The 23,666-nt window shown below is 41.9% G+C and overlaps 1 protein-coding gene across 9 annotated transcripts in view; it reads left to right on the top strand.

Moving 5' to 3' along the window:
• Window positions 1–3,091: 3,091 nt before the first annotated feature.
• Window positions 3,092–23,666, top strand: part of LOC136856556 (uncharacterized) — a 430,695-nt gene continuing 410,120 nt past the window's right edge. For 8 of the 9 annotated variants that reach the window (XM_067134396.1, XM_067134403.1, XM_067134398.1 and 5 more), the window contains exon 1: window positions 3,092–4,700. The gene's annotated coding sequence lies outside the window, so the exon portion shown is untranslated. The remainder of the gene's footprint in view (window positions 4,701–23,666) is intronic. The other variant, XM_067134405.1, reaches the window with a different exon arrangement.

Here is a 23,666-nt window from a genome sequence, read left to right as displayed (position 1 = left end):
CTTAATTGCGTACATAAACCATGTAAGAAAGGAAAAACTTTCCAGCTGTGTTAATTGCTCGATATATATATATATATATATATATATATATATATATATATATATATATATATATATATATATATATATATATATATATATATATATACATATATATATATATTTATATATATATATATATATATATATATATATATATATATATATATCTACTGTATATTAGAGAGAGAGAGAGAGAGAGAGAGAGAGAGAGAGAGAGAGAGAGAGAGAGAGAGAGATTATTGACAAGACAATGAAACAATAATAAAAAAATGGAATGTACAAATGCAGTCAAGGGGCAAATGGTATTGCGGAGACGGAAAAGTACCAAGGAAGGGAAATGTTGTCGACTGGTCTTTTTTCTGCTGCTTTGATGAAAGTATAGGTGTGTAAAAAACAACAGAATGGAATGACATAAGGGCTTGGACGAATGAAAAGAAGAAATATATAAAGTATGCTGAAGTGACTGTGACCCGTGGCGAAGAAAAAAGTGAGGAATTAGTATGTCCCCAGCATAATAGAACGATGAATATATGAGAAGATTTCGAGTTGAGCTACAATGAGGAAATGCTTGTATTCAAATTTCACACATGGATCTTCGAATACAATATAAACAAGAAAGCGACTGGCATCTGCATTTGATGTAAATCTGAAATCACTTCATGAAATGAAAATGTTCCCTGCTTACCCTTTCCTTTACACAGTGCATAAAGCATACACCTGGACTAGGGTCCTGAGCTCAGGCTACGAGCACCCTCTGCATTGTAGTTTCACAAGGTCAAGGCCGGATCCATCATCGAAGATTGCGTCCTTGGTCAGGATAACCACCAGAAGTCATTGGCAATGGCATGATGAATAGCACTAAGGCTCTGTCTCCCTGCTGTCGTCAACTGTGGATGCCTGGTAGATGACCTTTGTTCAAAGTAGGCAGCGTCATGGGTCACTGGCCTCCGGCAGCCATGATTGGCGTGCCACAAAGAACTGGCTATCCTTTAGTATTTTTAGCTACTTACTTCTCCATGAGATCTGTCCCTTCAATGGATGGGCACAGTTTAGAAATGGTCCCCAGTCCAGAGCATGGGGAGGGTGGGGGGAGGCGGGGTGCTAAGAATCTCATGGTTTAATATTAAGAATAAACTAGAAATGAGAAATTGCAATGTAAGAATCCTTAATCAGACTGGAAAGACAGGACAGGTAGACGAGGAAGTAAATAGATAGATGTGGACTTCTTAACTATTTGTGAATGACAGTGTAACAGAAAGACATTCACAAGTAGGCTGGAACGTCTCCAGATGACAACCACAGAAACCTATCAGATCGTACAGCCATGACCCGAGAGAGAAAAAGAACTCTGAGGAATGTTAGGAGCTGCAAATAAGAAGATGTCGGCACTGATCACCAATCTGCTATTGTCACGATAAACTGAAAATATCGGCGCCCAACAACAAAAGAGTAACTAGGTTTAAAAGAGTAAAGATTCTTGAAGATGAATATTAAGAGGCTTTTGTTATTGAATATCGAGATATACTTGCACCTTCAAAAACAATATAAGAAGCTAGGAATGAACGAGCTGGTATAAGAAAAAGGCAGAGTTACAGAGTTCAAATATTTTTGTTAAGATTTATTGTGAAGCAGTTTCTGAAATGAAAAAATCCCTTCTGGTGGCTTTTGCTGCTTAGGAGAGAGGAAGCCTTTGCCAGTGCCAGTGCAAAGTTAATGTTGATGGGGCCTTGCTAAGTGAATTTGCAGCGAGTAATTGGGTGCTATAACGGGAATGTTATTTTGCCTTTGCTGTTTGCCTTCTCAGATGTTATCTTGAAAAATTGGTTTTGAGGTGGAAGAGAAGGTTTGGGGAGAGTAACGATACCAGGGTGACAGACTTAGAATATTCAGATGATGATGTGTTTTCATCAGCGATAGATTGACAAACCTTGCTCAGTAGAATGCCTCGCATATCTAGAGAGATAGGACTCAGAAATAAATCTTAGACAAGCAGAAGTAACGAGGACAGAGTATGCAGAAAGGGATGAGATGACATTAGATGGGGGAAGGGTTAATGGTGTTGAATCTTTCAAATGTTTAGGGACAATGATATCCAGTAAATATTCTGAGTTGGAATTTAGTAAAACACTGAAAAACTGAAAACCAAACATTAGGCAAGCTCAGTAAGACGGGAAATAGAACAGACTGGAATTGCATGCGAACGTATAGTTATACATAAGTCTATTGCGATCTTCTTTGCAGCACGAGCGTTAATCACAGCATGAAAATACGCTATACCTAAAAAAGACTGTGTCGTTTTGAGATTAAATCTCTAATAAGAATATTAGAAGTCAGATGGCAAGACAGACTTACAAAAGATACCATAAGAGATATTACGTAGGTTCCCTACCGTATAGGATGAGATAATGATAAAAGGGAGATGGAGATGGCTTAGACAGGTCCTTTACACAACCATGGCAGATAGTGTCAGCTGAGAGGGGGCGGGAGGAGGAGGAGGAGGAGGACACCAGAAGAAATGGAGGACCCAGACCTACCTGGATGACAACTGTGAGAATGGAGGCTGGAAATAAGTGGAGATTTGTGGAAGTTACAGCACAGGAGTCATATGAGCAGCGGAGTTTCACAGAGGATCTTCACATTATGCGGCTTTGGAGGCGATGATGTTGACACTGAAGATATCTATCTATCTATCTATCTATCTATAATAAGGGAGCGTTTGTGTATCCATACCTACCAGAAAAACTTAGGCAATTAGATAGGAGGAAAGTCATATAATTATATAATACTTAACTGGTATAACATCGCTCAGCGGTTGAACCTAAAAAGTATTTCTCGCCGCGCGCTGGCATTAAATAACAAACTTACATTTATTCATCATATGAATAACTGGCAAAACAGACGTATTGGCAAGTGTTAGAGAGAGAGAGAGAGAGAGAGAGAGAGAGAGAGAGAGAGAGAGAGAGAGAGAGAGAGCGCAACTAGGCAGCGTGAGTATGTGCGTGTGTGAGAGAGAGAACTCGAGAGCTGGTCTGGGGGAAGAGGTAGGCAATCAGTCCTTTTAACAGGTTGCCACACAGGGCCTTACTGATCGCACGGGTGTGCCGCCAGTTCCTCCTTTGTGTTTTATTTCTCACACAGTTTTCGTTTGATAAGAGAGCAGTGTGGGCTGCGTGTTCGTCTTCATTCTGTCGAGGACGCCCTTTCCACCCAGAGGAGACAGAAAGCGAGAGAAAGGTGAGAAGTGTTCCCAGACGATGGACGAAGGGGTCGGAGAAAATACCAGTGACAAGGGCGTTATCGGCACCATGTTGCTGCTTGGGAAGGCGAGACCGTTCTCCTGCTATTCCTCAGTTCTCTCCGCCTTCTCGTACCCTTCTCTTTCCTCATCTGCCGCCTCCATGGAACACGATGTTACAACAATATGAGGTTATACGATACACGCAAGCATTGCCGTGGTTGTCCCCTGTGAAACACGAGCGCCGCCCCGCCTCTCCTCCCATGTTATTTCTTTTTCCCTTTAAAACGGACCCTCATTATATTTGATATTGGTTCAAGGGCTTGATGTCGCAGTATAGTCGTTATGGTCATCAATATTATCTGTTCCTATTGGTGCCTCTTTCTTTTTGTCACAGGACTAAAAAAAGTCCTCTAGGTAAAAAAACTTCGGTAAGAAGTGAATAAAGAAGAAGACAGGTGTTTTTGTCTTGAATGACTCAAATAAACCACATGATACCTCACACTCCCGCGGAGCATATTGATCCGAGAATTTCACGCGGTCTGAATAATTGACTGTCAACCCTCGGAGCAGACAGCTGCTGCTGTACCTGTACGGGCCACAACATCGCGTTTCGGAGACACTCTCTTCCCCTATTTTCGTGCGTCTCGAACATAATATATTTTCCTATTAACAAAACAAAGAAGAGAAGTGAACGCGAAACGAACACCAGAGAATCGATGGGTTAGACTAGAGAGGTATGCAAACAGTAACACAAACACCGTATAATAAATTCGCTGCTTTCAAGCAGATGGATCACTGCAAAGGCCAAGTGCATGTGTGAAAGAAAAGTGACACGTTATGCACATCGCACGCCAGCAGAAAAAAGGAAAGCTCCTGGGTTTCCCGATGCCGCAAAGAAATGAGCAATAGATCATCCTCATCACTTTCATTCAAGTGTACTGTACATTGTAGTGAGAGATCTGTAGTTTCATTGAAAATTTCAATTTAGTCGTTTCGTGACTGAAAGCAGATGAACAACCAAAACGAAAAGAACCACTAAACGACAGTTGTGATACGGGAGCTTCTTTTTAGTAAGGTTAATTATTAGCCCATTGATTAAGTTGCTTTTAGGGATCTTGAGTTGCTGTGCCCCTTGCAAACAGGTTCACGCAAAAATAGCAACAGAAATCGCAGGAAGTGAGTGAAAAAATCAGTGCTTAGAATCTCGCCAATGAAATGACAAGAAAAACGACAGCAAACAAGCTCGTAAAAGTGAAGATAAGATGAATAGGAACATTAGATCCTATCAAATTCTGTTTTAATCTCGTCCACCTAATCGGGCGGTGAAGTCTGTAGATCTGCGCCTCCGGAGATTCCCGATATCCGGAGATCTACCTCATGTAGGATAATTGCATAATCAAATCAACAGCATCATCTTGGGGTAGGTACCAAAGACAGGATGGTTTCCGTTGACTCTCAGGAAATGAATGGGTGAAGACTCGAACATTCTTCCTTCAGAGTTTTCCATTATACAAATTTAAAACTGCCTGTTTATTTGTAGACTCGTGTACAATATATACACTGGTAGGCCAGGAATTCTGGTTTTTTTATGCATAAAATCTTCTTCTATAGGGTTATATAACACAGTATACGCATATATTCTTGTTTGCAAGTTTATCTACACACACACACACACACACACACACACACACACACACACACACACACACACACACACACACACACACATATATATATATATATATATATATATATATATATATATATATATATATATATATATGTGTGTGTATATATTTAAAATATTGTTTATATAGTCAGCGATGCCAGTGGCCCTCCTCATACGAATCGAGAAAAGCACGCAGATGTTTTGCACAAACACGAGGAAAGATCTGCAAAGGACCAGGTAATTATGGAGCGTAGGTCCGTGTCATCTCTGCCAATTCCTTACGATAAATCCTTATTAATCATTTTCTTCAGGTAGCCTCGAACATCTGACTTCTGAAGCGACAAACCAAGCTTACAGTTTCATTTAAATTCTCTTGTAGAAACTTTTCCAGCGAAAGCAACAGGTGATTTGTCACAGTCTGGCATTGTTGCTTCTCTGAAAAACGTTGATAACCACTGAACTGATGGTAATGATATATATATATATATATATATATATATATATATATATATATATATATATATATATATATATATATACAGTATATATATACATATAAGCACCAGAAGTTATTTTTCTCCAGCAAACTTTTTTAGGCATGTGCATGTCGAGAACTAGCTCTCTCTCTCTTTCTCTCTCTCTCTCTCTCTCTCTCTCTCTCTCTCTCTCTCTCTATATATATATATATATATATATATATATATATATATATATATATATACATACATATATATAGTGTCCTTAATTATACAAGATAGAATTAATATGTAAAAAGGATAAGAAAGCTTGATGTGTTTAGTTTTTCCTGTTCTTTTGAAGTTTTATTTATTATTTGTGTTATCAAATATTTCTCACAATTTCTGAAACTAAAAAATGACTTTTCAGAACTGCTGTTGACTCATGGCTTCACTAGAAGAGAAAGTAAACTGTATTCTTTGGTTGGCTGAGCTAAAATGCGCTGTCGCTGTCCAGAGAAGGTTTACAACCCAGTACAATACAGAAGCACCTCACAGGAATTGCATAGCTAGGTGGATGAAGAAATTGAAGGAAACATGTTCTTTTTCTGACCATGTTTCATGAAGGAACTCTAGCAGCTGTAGATTTGATGCACTTGGATTCTGTACGCTTTCATTTTAAGTTTTTTTTTTCCCAGAATCTTATGCCCAGTAGATTTTGAAAGCCTCGTCTCCAAAGATGCTCGTCTTAGAATCTTTCTCTGACTTCTCTCGAAGGATTGTTCTGCAGATGCTACGGTTCCTTCATCAACACATGGTCTACCAGTCCGTGCTTTATCATTAACACAACCTGTTTCCTCAGATTTCTTCATCCACCTGGCTATGCAAGTCCTGTGTGGTGCTTCTCTATTGCACTGGGTTGTGAACCTTCTCTGGACAGCGACAGTGCATGTTAGCTCAGCCAACCAGCGAATGCAGTTTACTTCTTCTTCTAGTGAAGCCATGTGTCAACAGCAGTTCTGAGAAAGAAGTGTCAGAAATTGTGAAAAATATTTAATAAAACAAATAATAAATAAAACTTCAGAGGAGCAGAAAAACTAGACACATCAAGCTTTCGCATCCTTTTTACTGATTAATTCTATTATGTATAGTTACAAAGCTACACGTATTTTAAATCGCACCATCACTTTATGGACACTATACATATGTATGTATGTATGTATATATATACAGTATGTATATATATATGCATATACAAAACTATTTTTTATACAAAATTCCAGGTTCCCATGTTACTCACTTTTACTGCCTCCAGAAACCCACAAGGCTAATATCCGCCTGAGGCCAATCATTTAATTTTGGACTGTTGAATCTCAGTTCTGATTTTTGCATTTCGAATTTAGTGTAGCAAATGTCCTCTTTGACGGCGCAACAGGAAGACGAAATACCGAGTCACTTGTTCCGAAGGCGACTGTCAGCGGCGTAAGAAGACTTTTGCCTGCAAGTTGGAATTTTACGCAGAAACAGAATTGCAACTATTTTTCCGATGCGTAATAATTTTAATGGACAGATATTTGAATAATTGTAAAGAAATGCTGATCTTGAAAATTTGTTTATGGAATTCTTATAATCCACGATGGTCATTCCATTGAATGTAAAGGTAGAGAGGTATGGGAATGATATTTTGACTTTGTGGAATTCGATATTTGGGTGTTTGAATTTGATTCTCATCATATGACATAACCGGTGTCCCGTGGACTGAATTTAAAGACGATTAAGTAAATCGCACATTCCATCCATCTGGGACTTTCAAGGACTAAAGATCTGATAGAACACATAGGCTACGTGAAAATATCTTTTCGACATCTTACATACGGTACCTTCTTCATTTACCGTGCCATCACAGTGAAAACTGGATTTGCAAGTAATATATTTTCCTGAGTGGTCTTAGAACTTGGTCTTTTAGAATAGTGACAGAATTTTTAGCAATTCTCATAAGTGTCAAGAGCAAATGGACAAAACAGCTGTTAATAAGCAAAGAAAATTTTTCCTTTGCTTTCCCAGCGGGATTCATAGAATCGAAAATTCAAGTCCAAGAGGTGCATAGCTTCAAAGAGATGATTCATTTACCAGATTTTAAAACGACATTGTATATACTCTTTAAATAACATTATTCGGGCGTAAATTTTTGTGAGTGTGTGCGCGTGTGTGGGGCAGAGAGAGAGAGAGAGAGAGAGAGAGAGAGAGAGAGAGAGAGACTCATAGGATCTGTCTGAATTACTGACAGTGTGAGGAGGTAAAACAAAGGTGAACCTATGAATTTCCTTAACTATTAGTTAATAGAAGATATGTTCAGTTTTAACTGATAGAGAATGAAAATGAAACTGAACGACAAAACCAGTACCTTCAGAGAGAAACTTTTTAAGCCAGTTGACCTTTGTAGCCGGAATCACTGCCATGAAATATTTGCAGCATCAGTTTCAAAAGAGCATGAACGCCCGTGAAAATCTCTACAGTGCCTCGGAGCCTTTATGAAAGCTATGAAGGCTGATTTCCTTCTTTCCTTTCTTCTCTGATCCAGAACCTGTGATCCTTCAGAAGAGAATTCACGTTAAAGGGACTTTCCCCTGACCTTCGGCGTAGAAACATAATTTAGAATGGAAGGAGTTGCGAAGCCCTCCTGAGGAACTGAATGGTGGGAAGAATGAGCAACAATGGTTACCGGGTGAGCTTTAAGGCCAAAGCAATATTTCGTTATATATAAGCCATTTCCTCTTTTGGGCCCATGAGAGCGAAGATGTGGAATTGAATTGAACTGAATATAGAGTTTAAGCCAAAGGCCAAGCACTGGGACCTATGAGGTCATTCAGCGCTGAAACGGAAATTGACAGTAGAAGGTTTGAAAGGTGTAACAGGAGGAAAACCTCTCAGTTAGTTGCACTATGAATCAATTTTTAGGAGAGGGTGGAAAGTAAAGATGAAGAAAGAGAATATGAAAGGAGGCACAGTAAAAGGAAAGAAAGGGGTTGCAACTAGGGGCCGAAGGCACGCTGCAAAGAACCTTAAGTAATGCCTACAGTGCACCGCATGAGGTGCAATGATGGCACTAACCCCTACGGGGGAGAGGGAATTAAGATGTTGGCTGGGACTTTCTTTTGAGTCCTTTTTGGAAAATAGTGGAGAAAGAACTTCGGTCGGGGAACATCTGCAGACAATGGTGCTGTCACCGAAATAAACAGGCACTACTGTACCGCATTCCCTGCACAGACCTTGGGATTTCGAGGCGGGATTTTTTCCCTCTCTAGCTGTAACCGCTATGAAAAATTAATGTAAACCTACTAAACGTAAAGAAACTCTGCTCTTTGAAAAGGTGAACTACTTTTCAGGTGAACAACCACACACTTACCCTACTTGACTTTTAATATTTTTCCTGGTGTCGGCTGCAATTGTGATTTCCTTATGACGTATACATCAACAACATCCATAGAATACCTAGTAGATCAAGGAACAGAAATTATAACAAAATCAGATCCTCCAAAGACGATAAAAGCCCAACTGAGCAGGGGCGTCATTTAAGATTTTTTTTGAGGGGAGCAAAGACGGTTTGGCCAGCGAAGCGAGCCTAATCAGCTGAGTTTTTATTTTTTTTATTTTGAGCTATTTTATGTGTTTTTGAAGCCACATGAGCAAGGCATTTCAGCAAAAATTATATACTTCCACTACTATATGTTTTATCTCATCATCACTGGTAGCTAGTAGACAGACAAAGATCAAGAAACATAATATTTCTGAGAAATTTTATATATTTATGATTGCACATTTAAAAAGAAAACATGCTGTTACTTCTTGGGGCTTGGGGTGAGGGGGCAAGTTGAGGCTTTGGGGGCAACTCAGGGTCTTGGGGGCAACTCGGGTCTTGGGGGCAAGTTGAGTCTTGAGGGGGCAGTTGACACCCCACCCCAAAATGACGCCCCTGCAACTGAGCAAATCTGTTAATCGCTCCGTTGAAATTCCTGATGTTTTCCTGCACCTGGCAACTCTACCGGTACACTGTCGCAGGGAAGATCACAAAAGCAGCAGCATAGAAGCAAGTGAAAACACTGCCCCTCAAGGTAAACGAGACGTGACTATAAGCCACATTTCCTATTTAGCAAAAGTTACATTCAGTGATCTAAATGACATGAATTTTGAAGTGTGGTCATCCTTGGCTTGAACGAGACTTATTTCAACATTCTTTTATACATTCAGTGCGTGTGTATACCACTTCAAGAACCATGATGAACCTGTGCAGTGCAAGGTCAATCATATTTCACACTTACCAACCAGTTAGCATTTGAAGCAGACAGGAATCATATCCAGTATTTTTTTTAACAGTTGTGTGGTGAAACTGAATGTGCTTAAGTCTAATAGTTGCAGCCTTGGTTGTGTGTCTGAACTGTAAAGTGCTCTAATGAGAGTGAAACGCAGGTCTGGATAACCCAGTGTAGTCCTCCCCACGTGACTTGCATTACAGTAGATCTTTTTCACGCGGGAGCTAAATTTCCTCAGATAATTATCAAACTGCTGTTTGGAGGTCGCAGAGCCTCGTAACAACATTTCCACGACATGATGCCATGTATGAGATATGCTCTGGCTGACCATGTTCAGGTATGTCTGTCGATATTGACATCAGATTGCCGAAAATAAGGAAAAGACTCGCCGGAACACTAGAGGAATACAGAGCTATATTATTTATATATCTTCACGGAATTACTGGAGGAAGATGCTATCCGCTACTATGTATAAATCAAATGACAATTGTAACGAGACTGAAAAGATGTTAACAAATGATTGACCTATCTAAGCCATCTTCTTCATCCCAACTTCATCTCTTGACAACAGAGACACTGACTAAGTTGATCCATTTGGAGTTTATCCATTTGGAACGTTTAAAGATGAGGCTTCGTCAAGAAACAAGAAATTCAGGCACTGGGACTCAGCTTCCACATCTGGTAGGAATAAACTTCTATGAGATTTCAATGCAAATTTGAATATATATATATATATATATATATATATATATATATATATATATATATATATATATATATATATATATACATAATACATAATATGTATGTTATCAACGAAAGTTTTGAGTTTTCGTTGACTTACCTGTTCGCCCGAACGTCTTTTTCTCGGTTGAGAGGACTGAGTGACGAGTCAGCGATCTCGACTGGCTTCTCCCCTCGGAGCACACTCTAACACTCTTTCTCTCTCTCTCTCTCTCTCTCTCTCTCTCTCTCTCTCTCTCTCTCTCTACCTACCCTAGGTTTCAACAAAACAAGCTATACCCAAAATAATTTATTCTCTAAAAAAACTTAACAAGATGAACTGGCAAAAGTCACAATTCAATGGTACACCCAGGTCATAAATTCAAGTCAAAGTCAGTTAGATATACTGAGTACAATCTTGACCTCTATACATGTCGAAACATCAGAGGAACCCAAAGAAATTCTCTCATTAGTTTCTACAACATAAAAATGCAAAAATAATGGGAATTCTTCCCATGTTACTCAAAGCTCAAAAAAGTTAAGTATATCTTAGTTTAACCAGACCACTGAGCTGATTAACAGCTCTCCTAGGGCTGGCCCGAAGGATTAGACTTATTTTTACGTGGCTAAGAACCAACTGGTTTCCTAGCAACGGGACCTACAACTTATTGTGGAATCCGAACCACATTATGACGAGAAATGAATTTCTATCACCAGAAATAAATTCCTTTAATTTTTCATTGGCGGTTCGGAGAGTCGAACGCTGGGCCAACAGCGTGCCAGTCGAAAGCTCTACCACCCCTCCAAAGAAGAAAGCCCAAATTAGTATATAATAAGGAAGTAAGCAAAAATATATAAAATCAAGATACAGATGGGAATTCCTCCCTCACTATCCAAAATCAAGAGACATAAAAAATAGACAGTTTATGATTTAGGAATCAGATGTGCTTCTTACCTCCAGCACTTTTGATAAACAGTTGAGAATCAAACGCCTTCACACACACACACACACACACACAGGTTTCTAACTTTCGATAACCTGTCTACAAGGTCTTGGCTGGTCTCCGAATGACCTTTGATTCCCCCATTTCGCCCCCATCACTGCTTGGGACCACGCCTCAGTATAGTACATACAAACATACGTCACCCAGTGATATCCGGATTTTTAGTCGGATAAAGCTTCTAGAAGTTTATTTTGTTGATTTTACAATCACGCACACGTGTGCTGTAACCAAGGGCGTTTTGAGGGAATGGACACTGCTGAATTCGAAAAAGCACACCTAAGCATTCGTTACATGACATGTTCGGTCACCGGATCACATGCCTTCGAAGAATGCTGTCACTGGGTTTACTTAATCAGCCTCCCTTCTCACTCGTGGGTGGTTGCTATGCCCGTTTGTCTTTAAGAGGTGCAAAAAACGAGCAGGTAAAAGAGAACTGCCAATTTATTCATGATCCAGGTGGTTTATATAGCGGCAGACTGGCGTCGAGCCGCGGAATACAATGGGAGCCTCAGTGACCTGGGGTCGATAATAAATAACAATAAATACAGCGATTGAGTACACTTTACAATGTGAAAATAGACAGAACTGAAATTGGATACAATCTTGATGCCTGTGAAAGAAGAAACATACGATACACAATTGATAACAGGTAAACAAATATATACATAGTTTAAATGATTGAATTTACGTGACCTGGCACGTTAGGCGTGACTAATTGTAGAGGCCAAGAAAATTGGATGTCTCCACAGAAAACTTGCTCAGCAGAGACTACAAATGACTTTACAGATGAGACTTTACAAATGACTTTACAGATGACTTTACAAATACTCTCCCCCAAGACGTGGGTGGCATCTGATTAGTCAGCATATATGCTGGGGCGCTGAAGGGTGCCACGGCTGCATGAGGACAGCGGGGAAATGCCCTTTGTGTGGGGGTGCCTGACTGCGGGTGTGGGTGGGCTTTTTCAGGGGCGGCCGCGTGCCCGCCCCTTATGAGGGCCCGGCTGCGGCAAAGGCTGAGCAGGCGGAGGGTGCAATGTGGTGGCATCTGTGTCCTCCTCCAGGAGGGCGGGCTTGACCCGGTCCATTGACACCCAATCGTTCCTCCCGTGAAGTGTGAGCAGAAATGCCTTATTGTTCCGCTCCAGCACATGGAAGGGTCCCCTGTAGGGCCTGGTCAGTGGCGGGCGGACGGCGTCATCCCTGACGAAGACGTGGGTGGTGGAGGCCAGCCCGGGCGGCATGAAGGTGGCTGACCTGTCTGTGTATGTCCGCCTGCAGGGGGCAAACTTGCTGACTATGTCGTGAAGTCTCTGGACCGATGGGTTGTGGTGATCCTCTGTCACAAGCTCGCCCGGGACCACGAGGGACTCGCCATAGGTTCTCTCAGCTGCGGACGGGGCACCGTCCAATCCTCAGCGGTGCAGTGGGCCATAAGGGACACCTTCAGGGACCTGTGAAACTGCTCGACCAAGCCATTGGCCGCTGGGTTGTAGGCCGTGGTGGTGATACGTTGTCCCCAGCAGCCGAGCCAGGGCAGACCACAACTCGGACAGGAAGGCGGGACCCCTGTTGGTTGTGATGTGGTCTGGGACGCCGAAGCGGCTGACCCAACTGGAGAGCAGGGCCTTGGCACATGGCTGGCAGTGGCTTCTTGCACTGGCGTGGCTTCGGGCCACCACGTTGAGCGGTCTACCACCGTCAGGAGGTATCTGGACCTACCTGATGGGGGAAGGGGCCCGACGACGTCGATGTGAATGTGGTTGAAGCGTCGCTCTGGCTGCGGGAACCGCCTACCCCAGACTCGGTGTGACGTCCCACCTTGCTGGTTTGGCACTGCAGGCACTGCCTCGCCCAGGTCCTCGCGTCCTTCTGCACTCCGTGCCAGATGAATTTCCCTGACAGCAGTTTGGCCGTCGTCCTGCCGGAGGGGTGTGAGAGGCCGTGGATGACGTCGAATACCTGCGGTGGTGGGAGGCTGGCACCAGGGGGCGGGGCTGGCCGGTACTGACGTTGCAGAGGAGACCTGGGCCCCCGCGGGCGAGGGGCACGTCCCACCACTTCATGGACGTGATGGTGCGGTAGGCTGGGGTTTCTGGGTCGGCGGCCTGTTCCCTGGCGAGGTCTTCGTAGTTGATCCCGAGCTGCACCACGTTTAGCTCAACTCTGGAGAGGGCATCTGCCACAGGGTTCTTCCTGCCGGGGAGGTACTTGACGGAGCAGGTGAACTCGGCGATGGCCGAGAGATGCCATTGCTGCCTGGAAGACCATGCGTCTCCCTGCTTTGTGAAGGTGTGCACCAGTGGCTGGTGGTTCGTGTAGACTGTGAAGGGTGTGCCCTCCAGGAGGAGCTTGAAGTGACGGACTGCACGGTACACTGCGCAGAGTTCCCTGTCGAAGGTGCTGTAGCGGGCCTCTGCGGGTTGAACTTCTTGCCGAAGAAGGCGATGGGCTGGGGGGCGCCGCCGATGACCTGCTCCAAGACAGCACTACAGGCGACGTTGCTGGCGTCTGTCGTCAGCTGGAGGGGGGCGTTGGGATCCTGGTGGGCCAAGGCGGTTGCCTCGGCGAGGGCGACCTTCGTCAGGGAGAAGGCCTGCTGCTGGCTGGGTCCCCACAACAAGGACTTTGGTTGGCTTTTCAGAGTTTCCGTCAGGGGAGCCGTGATGTGCGCGACCCCGGGGATGAGCCTCCTGTAGTAGTTCACCATCCCGAGGAACTCCTGGACGGCCTTGACGGAGGTGGGGATGGGGAACCTGGTGACAGCTGCGACTTTGGATGTGAGCGGGCGGACGGCCTCCGGGGATACCTCGTGACCCAGGAAATCGGTTTTTTGGACGCCGAAAGTGCACTTGTCAAAACGTACGACGAGGCTGTTCTCCTGTAGGCGCTGCAGGATTGCCCAGATATGTTTCTGGTGCTCACTGTGGGACCTGGAAAATATAAGGATATCATCTACGTTGCAGACGCAGAACTTCAGGTCCCCCAGGATGCTGTCCACGAGCCACTGGAAAGTTGCCCCGGCATTCCTCAGGCCGAAGGTGGAGAAGGCGAACACCTAGGACCCGAAAGGCATGATGATGGTGGTCTTTGGTATGTCCTCTGGCGCGACTGGTACCTGAAAATAGGATTTCAAGAGATCCAACTTAGTGAATATTTTGGCCCCGTGGAAGGAAGCCGTGAGGTCCTGCATGTTCAGCAGGGGTAATGGTCAGGTTCCATTGCGAGGTTAAGCCGCCTGTAGTCACTGCAGGGTCTCCAGGAGCCGTCCGGTTTCTGGACCATGTGGAGGGGGGAATCCCACGGGCTGGAGGCCTTCTTGCAGATTCCCATCCGCTCCATTTCGGCAAATGCGTTCTTGGCCTCCTGAAGGCGCCGCGGGGGAAGCCTCTGGAACCTCGCGTGTGCAGGGGGCCCCTTTGTCTTTATGTGATGGTAGATGCCATGTTTGGCTGGGGCCCCGGGGACTTGGTAGAGCTCGGGCCTGAAAACGTCCGGGAACTTCGTCAGCAGCTGTGAGTACTGGTGGGGGGCGGCGGAGCAGATGGTGGGCGCCTTGGGTCCCGTTGCCAACGAGAGGGACTGGCAGGAGTCGGTGTCGAGGAGGCGCTTCAACTGACGTTGACTGCCAGCCCGAAGTGGGCAAGGAAATCTGCACCCAGGAGCGGGGTCCTTACGTCCGCGACGACGAAGTCGCAGGTATATCTCTGGCCAAGGATGGAGATCGACAGGGGCCTGGTGCCATAGGAGAGGTCCGGTTCTCGCTTGAGGTCCTCTCTGGATGCCGGGAAGATTGATCTAATGGCCCCTGTGTCGACCAGCATCATCCTGCCGGAGACGGTGTCGCGGACATAGAAGCCTACTGGTTCTGGGCCCCTGGGTTCTTCTGCTGCCAAGGCAGCCTCCCACGTTTTTTGAACGGGCGAATGAACAGGGCGGCAGGCAGTTCCAGGCGTCCTTGCCAAACCGCCTGTGGTAGTGGCAAAGCCCCAGAGAATTCCACCTGTTGTGAGGCGCTGGGTGCCTCCTGGCGACGACGTTGACCTCCTGTTCTGCGCCTTCCTCCTGCTGGATGGTGCTCACTGGTACTGCAGGTGCTGGTACCCACTTCGTTGCCCTCACGGAGTCCGTCAGGTTCTGCGCCGTGCGGATCAGGTCGTCGAGGAGCATGGCATAGGGCTCAGGGATTTGTGTCCAAACCTCCGGGAGGAGCTGACGAAGGAGGAGCTCCTGCGACAGGCTTATTTCGTTCTGTTTTCTGGTGCCATCAGTGTCTGGGAGGGTGAGGAGGTCTTGAATCATGCCCCATGACTCCATGATGCTCTGATCCTGCTGCGGGCTGATGGCGAGGTCGAGGGCGCGGGCGGCCCGCTCGGCGACCGGCAGGGAGCATGCCTCGAGTAGGGACTTCTTCAGGAGGTAGTAGGTGAGGGGGCATGCAGCGGACTCCCACGGGACGAGCTTTCTGTAGGTTTCCTCCAGCAGGGCGTTGAGTACTGTGTCCGCCTGCAGCACCTCGTCGTTGAGTTCTGCCAGCCTGAACTGGCTCTCAACCCTGTACAGCCATGCCGATGGATTCCCCTGCGTGAACGGCGGCAGTTTTATGGACAGGGCGACCCGTGATTGTTCTGCCGGGCAGGGCGCCGGGCAGGGGAGAGTGCGGGGCGTGGGCAGGGGTGTGGAGGAGAGTGAGAGCCTTGGCGCGGGGGCGGGAGCAGGTGATATGGGAGGGAGGTAGGCATCCGAATCCGTGAGGTTAGAGGTTAACTGAAATTTAGAAGTGCGCCGTGTGAATCTGCTGATGACGATGGTGATTTTGCTGACGAGTGTCAGCATGCCCAAACGCTGGTTCAGTGCCGTAATTAGTCCGCTAAGGGCGTGAGTAAGTTCCTGAAACCAAGACTGAGTCGCCGTATGGGTCCGCTAATGGCTTTGGGAACCACTCCGGGGTCACCACTTTAAGAGGTGCAAAAAACAAGCAGGTAAAAGAGAACTGCCAATTTATTCATGATCCAGGTGGTTTATATAGCGGCAGACTGGCTTCAAGCCACGGAATACAATGGGAGCCTCAGTGACCTGAGGTTGATAATAAATAACAATAAATACAGTGATCGATTACACTTTACAATGTGAAAATAGACAGAAGTGAAATTGGATACAATCTTGATGCCTGTGAAAGAAGAAACATACGATACACAGGTAAACAAATATATACATAGTTTAAATGAATGAATTTACGTGACCTGGCACATTGGGGGTGACTAACTGCAGAGGCAAAGAAAATTGGACGTCTCCACAGAAAACCTGCTCAGCAGAGACTTTACAGATGACTTTACAGATGAGACTTTGCAAATGACTTTACGGATGACTTTACATGTCCATCTTTTCATATATGCATAGAAAAATGAACACATGGAAACGTGTTTCACAGAAATAGATTTCTGCCTTATCACAGGATCGAACCCGGGTCTTTCAAGTGAGAGTCCAGAGCATTAGCAATTCGGACACAAAGGTCATAAAAGGCATTGGAACTCAAGTGCTTATGTACCTAAGGTTTTTACAGGGCAGGGAGCGCTGATGGGTTGGGGAGTTGGGTAAAATTCGCTAGTATGTTAGGCCTTAGTCGCCTGCCCGGGAAAGACCTTAGGTACGTAAGTACTTAAGTTCCAACTCCTTTTATGAGCTTTGTGTCCGAATTGTAATACCCTGGACTCTCACGCGCAAGACTGGGGTTCGGTCCCATATATATATATATATATATATATATATATATATATATATATATATATATATATATATATATATATATATATATATATATATATACGAATTTTTTATCACCACCGTGATTTATTATGGTCATTAAGCTAAAAAATGTCGTTTATCAATTCACGTTACTCCGAGATTTTCGGAGTAGCGTGAATTGGATATCAAACGACATTTGTATATATATACTGTACATATATATTCCTTGTTGGTGCTTAGTTCTCGAACTTGGGTATAAACACGAAGGGTCCTACCTTCCAGACTTGACCTCAGAACCACAGTGAAGTAAGAATTAAGAGGACAAAGATATCATGATTTTGTTTTGCCTTAGAAAGTCCGCAGATTTATAAATAAATATAATAGGCCCTCAGGAAGATTTTCATGAAAATCAGCGGGCAATCCATAATGGAGAGCATTTAGCCATTAATTTTTGTCGTGGATTATCAGGAAACACCGTCGGATACCAAGACGACTTTCTCCAGGTGAGGAGAGTTTGGATGATGATGTTCACAATGAAGAGAACATCCGGGAGAATTTTGTTGAATTAAGCCTAATCTTATAAATGTTTTTTTACGCGCCAATTGAACTTTCTCATTACCTAAAAACTACAAAAATAACTTTATACACAAATAGTTTACAGTTTTGCCCCACAAAAAAGGAAGAAAATGGTGTGAGAAGCTAATAGCCCTAATTTTTCTAATTCGCTTTCACCGCTGGAGAGAAGCTTCTGTTAAGATATGAAAGTTCTGTTCAATTGCAACGTCACAAATGAGCTCTTTCTGAATAGGAAACCCTTCTGCCCCCACCCAGTGAGGCCTGACAGCATCAAACTGGAGCCAATTTTTTGACGTTTCGGGGGATTTTTCACTTGCAGTGCAAGATTTGCCTTCTTCATTATCTTATAACCGGTCAAAGAACATCGTTCGTTCGTGGAAATTTCACAGTTAGTAACAGAAACCCTACAGCTCTTTTCAGAAATGACGAACCACTAGGCTATGTGCAATAACAAGGAGACTTAGTATTTAAGTGGAGACGATGCCGGTTCGCTTTTCAGTTTTTTATTTGAGTTTAGGTGTTTATCGTTTTTACAAGATTTCACAATTCAGAAGGACTCGTTGAAAAGCAATTTACTTCCGGGATCCGTTTTCTTGTGATTTGTAACGATAAGCAGATCCAGAAAATTTCATGGGAGGCCACTAATTTCCCATACTATACGTACACACACACACACACACACACACACACACACATATATATATATATATATGTGTGTGTGTGTGTGTATATATATATATATATATATATATATATATATATATATATATATATATATATATATATACACACAGTATATTATTTCTATAATAGATTTTTTGAATTTTTCTTATTTTTATATTTCTCATTATTATTATTATTATTATTATTATTATTATTATTATTATTATTATTATTATTATTATTATTATTATTATTATTATCTAAATCTTCAAAATTATTATATTGTCATTTTTCATGGGGGGCACGAGCCCAGGTGCCCCACCCTGGATCCGCTAGTGAAAGCAATGATACTCACCTCTATCCTGCATTCAATATGCATTCCGTGATCAAGTATTAATGAGATACTCTCAGCAAAAAAAATAAATAAATAAATAAATAAATAAAAAATAAATCTCGGTTCTTATTTATAGGAATTTTTGAAGGAACCACTCCTATCAAAACATTAGGTCAATATCGGTGAGAGTGTGGAATTTAGGGTTTCTTATTAAGAGGCCCCCAAAAAGGAGGGAAAAATGTAATGAGTCCCGTTTTTATATAATTTCACAAGAAGACTCACCAATCAGAATTCAGTGCTAGTCAACAACATTGAGCCTGCTTAGTAGGCTACATGTGCAGCCGCAGCAGTTCAACGATCTCGTCACCAAAAATAATGCCAAATACTTCCGTGTTCAGACTGATCATAGCCAAACCGTCTTTTAGGAAGTAACTGATGAAGATCTGCTGACCCTGGAAGATATAAACAAATCTCATTGTTTACTCATGAAGTGTTCATGTATGCCTTCCTTTATATCGTTAGAGCCCGCGTAAGCTGGCTCCAGTTTTGCCGCTTGTGTGGCGAGATCATTTTGGAATTCCATTTCATAGACTTCTTAACGTCCTAACTAAAAGAATGGCACGCATCTCCTTCCTTTCGCAATGAAATAATATTTGCATTCGAATGAAAATCCCACCTGTCAATGAAAATCGATCATCATAACTGGCGAAGTGATTGCTTTCTCTTTGTCTGGGGTCGATCTTGGCAAATGAATTCAAAATTGCCCATGACTATCTCTGGAATTCTCTAGTGGCTTCTTCACTGGGGTTTCGCAAAACTTGGGAATTTTCTCCAATCCTCCTTCATCTTTACTGCTTTCTGTAATTCTCCATGAGGACTGAATAAATAAGGGCACAAAGTTATCCACTCCATGGGCCCTCTCCTGAAAACATTCAAACATTCGGTTTGGAGAAGCTGGAATGACCATAATTACGTCTGCCTTACCTGAAAACCACAACGATCACTGAAAATGTGTTACTATCGTTTCAAAAGCATGAATTATCTCTGGTGAAATATTCACTTCATCCACAAATACCTGCATTACCTATGCCCTGAATGCCTGAATTTATCTTCCCCTCAGATACCTGCAATACCTGTGTCCTGAATGTCTATATTATCTGTACCTCAAATACCTGCACTACCAGTGTCCTGAATACCTGAATCATCTTTACATCAAATACCTGCAATACCGGTGTCCTGATTTTCTAAATTATCTTTACCTAAAACACCTGCACTACCTGTGTCCTGAATGCCTATATTTGCCTCAAACACCTTCACTACCTGTGTCCTGAGTGCCTATATTATCTTTATCTCAAATACCTGCACTACCTGTGTCCTGAAAACCTGAATTATCTTTGCATCAAATACCTGCACTACCTGTGTCCTGAATACCCGAATTATCTTTACGTCAAAATATCTGCACTACATGTGTCCTGGATGCCTATATGATCTTTACCTCAACTATCTAATCAGCTCAGTGGTCTGGTTAAACTAAGGTATACTTTTTTTACCTCAAATATCTGCACTACATGTGAGGTGGTTAGTTGCAGAGGAGGGTATTCACCACTTTTCTCGGTTTTGAGTTTTGTATAGTATTGTATTGTCCAATCCTGCTAATTTCTGAAAACGCATCACAAACTCTTCCCTGACATCGGCAAAATGGTCGAAAATCGCTTCGAGTAAAGTTATCTATTCGCATCTAGCGAGTGGCGCCGGGCGAGCGTCTGAAAGTACAAGTCAGTGGGAAATATTCACCAATGGGAGCGCGCCTTACTGTTTCGCTGCTCTCTCGGCCAATCAGCGGCGCTCTTGTGTCCCGTGCGGAGCCTTCCCTACATTGTCCCTTTAAACCCAAGACGGTTGGTTGTGTAAAGTGTCTTCTTCGTGTTTTTCGGCAATTCCTCTGCTAATTTTGTGATTATTATGGATAGCCCAGAACCTTCGGGAGGGCGTAGACATCTGAGAAATGTGAAGGACTGGATTGCTAACGCTCAAAAATAGTATTGTTATTTAATCAGTAAAAAAAAATCAATACCAAAGAATTCAATCACCCTTGTTTAAGTAAAAAATGCCAGAGAATGTTCACCTGCTGTTGGTTGTTTGTTTAAAACGTAAAAATACCAGAGAATGTTTACCAGCTGTTGGTTGTTTGTTTAAAAAGTAAAAATACCAGAGTGCTCACCTGCTGTTGGTTGTTTGTTTAAAATGTAAAAATACCAGAGTGCTCACCTGCTGTTGGTTGTTTGTTTAAAAAGTAAAAATACCAGAGTGCTCACCTGCTGTTGGTTGTTTGTTTAAAACGTAAAAATACCAGAGTGCTCACCTGCTGTTGGTTGTTTGCTAAAGGGGTGCGCCGATCGCCGAATTTCGAGGAATTATCGGTTTTTAGTTTTTTACCGTTTTGGACTGGTATATGTCTAAATAAACATGTCCTGAAATATTATTGCTAAAATTTTTTTTAAGTGGGTTTTTTACATTTTTTTCACCGCATTTACTGGCATTTGAGCGGCATTGAGCGAAAAATTTTCGCAAATATTCTGTATGACTTTTTAGGTGGAATTGAGAAATGTACTTTATTTTCCTACTAAAATACACATTATCTACGTTAAAAAGTCTCTCTCTCTCTCTCAAAAAATATAATATCTGAGTAAATATGTATCTATGTATCTCGATATCGCCCTGCCATATCGCCCTGTGAGCGACATTGTGCGACAAATTGTCGCACAATGTCTGTAGTCTATGACTTGCCAATTCTGGATAGTGGAAAGCAAGAAATTTACTTCAGTATCCTACTAAAACTACCCATTTTCTACGATAAGAGCTTGTTCGTTCTCTAAAAAAATATCAAACAAAATATAAAAAAGTAAATATACAGTATATCTATGTATCTGGATATTTTGAACTCGTTATCACAGTTGTACCATGCTAAAGAGCATACATATAATATTTTATGCTTCTTGACATATTTTTACTGCATATTTTCGGAAATATGAAATTATATAAGTAGGTAACAGTTCCAAACAATAAACCATCTCATTTGTGTGTAGTAAATGTATCTTGTTCAAGTGATATCCCAGTGCTCTGTGACGCATTTCCTTTTCGGATTTTCTTACCGTGTAGTGCATTCACGCAATTCCATTGCCGTAAGCAAGAAAAGTACCAGCCTTATGAGGGAGAAATTTGAACGATTGCGTCGCGTAAGTTTGTTACAAGAGAGGGACGAAGGAAACGGGAATTGTCTCGACGTCTGCTGGGATAGCAACGACACCAGAACGCCCATATCTAAGTAAGGGATTTGTTTTCCCTGCATTAGTGATATTCTAATTATTGATTACTATTTTTCATAATATTAATGATTATATTAGAAAACAATGCTTGACTTTACTGCAGTGAGTTGTCGTCAGATTCGTGACTTGTGTAGGCTTGGTTGTTCAGTGTTTGTTTACTTTATCCTCTCAGATGTTTGTGTATTTGCCTCTCCAATATCTGAACGGAAAACATGTACAGTGGTAGCGTATATAGGTTATTTATAAACTTTATATTGATAGCATATACTTTTATAGGCTATGAAGAAAACTGTAGGGTGAGTGTAAAACGATGGGAACAAACCTTTCCTAGAATACCATGTCCTGGCCTAACCTCATTAAGGCATTTATTTTTATAATTTATGAAAAAAATTTTGCTGTGATAGCATATAGCCTACTATTTTTTATAGGTTATGGAGAAAACAGTATATTGATAGCATATATTTGTGGATTTATGTTATGAAAAACTTTGTACCGATAAATATATATATTATATATATATATATTGCATCTGTATATATATATATATATATATATATATATATATATATATATATATATATATATATATATATATATATATAAAATATATATATATATATGGGTATATATATAAAGATAAAATCCATATAATGAAACGGAAACACTGGAGTGCTGGAGGCCTTTCCTTTCGACGCTAGGTCCTTTTACTTAGCAGACTGAAGAAATATAAAAGTATGTTTACAAAGAAGGATCATATAAATGACAGATGGGATTATAAAGGAAACATATGTACCTGGAATCCAACACAATTGAAGAATTAGTAGAACTGTCAAAACAGGATTAAATATTTAAAATGTTTTACAAAGGATTAGGATCAACCGTTCAGGAGCAGGGACAGGACAATTAAAGGATTATACAGGTTCGTGACTGACCACCTAAAAATTTTTTAGTACAACACAATAATTCTCTTTTTTTAAAACAATAATAACTTTTTTGCAAGATGTACATTTTTACAAATAAAAATTATATTAAACATACGGATATATAGAAAATATATATCAAGTAGCTAACTTGTAATTAAGTCAGTGATTTTATCTTTTAGGTCCTTCTTGAACATTTTTCTAATGCATGGGTCCAAATAATACATGCCAGGGCTAAGATTAAAATACAACTGGAAATAAGCTGGACAATAGTGGACTCCAATAGATTTCTTGAAGAGAAATCTTTCGATCTGGCAATCACTGAACTTTCAGTCCAATTTATCCTGTGAGAGTTTTCACTTAAATGAATGCATATAGCATTGGATGCTTGTCCAGTTTTGACTGAATATTTATGTTGCTTAATACGTACATCTAAATCTTTGGTAGATTGGCCAATATAAAAAGAGGGGCAATCCAAACATGGAATTTTATATATTATGTTGTTGTTTTCTTTAGGGCTATTTTTTATTAACATTCTTTTGAGTGTGTTATTATAAGAAAAAACGAGGTTTACATTGAAAGGTTTTAACAATGATTTTATATTTTCAAAACCAGTAAAATAAGGCAAACTAAGAATGTTCTTAGGGGTTTCTTTCTTCATG

The sequence above is a fragment of the Macrobrachium rosenbergii genome, chromosome 36, assembly GCF_040412425.1.
Source record: "Macrobrachium rosenbergii isolate ZJJX-2024 chromosome 36, ASM4041242v1, whole genome shotgun sequence".
NCBI lineage: Eukaryota > Metazoa > Arthropoda > Malacostraca > Decapoda > Palaemonidae > Macrobrachium > Macrobrachium rosenbergii.
Note: the sequence above shows the minus strand (reverse complement) of the source record. Positions and strands in the feature narration are given on the sequence as shown.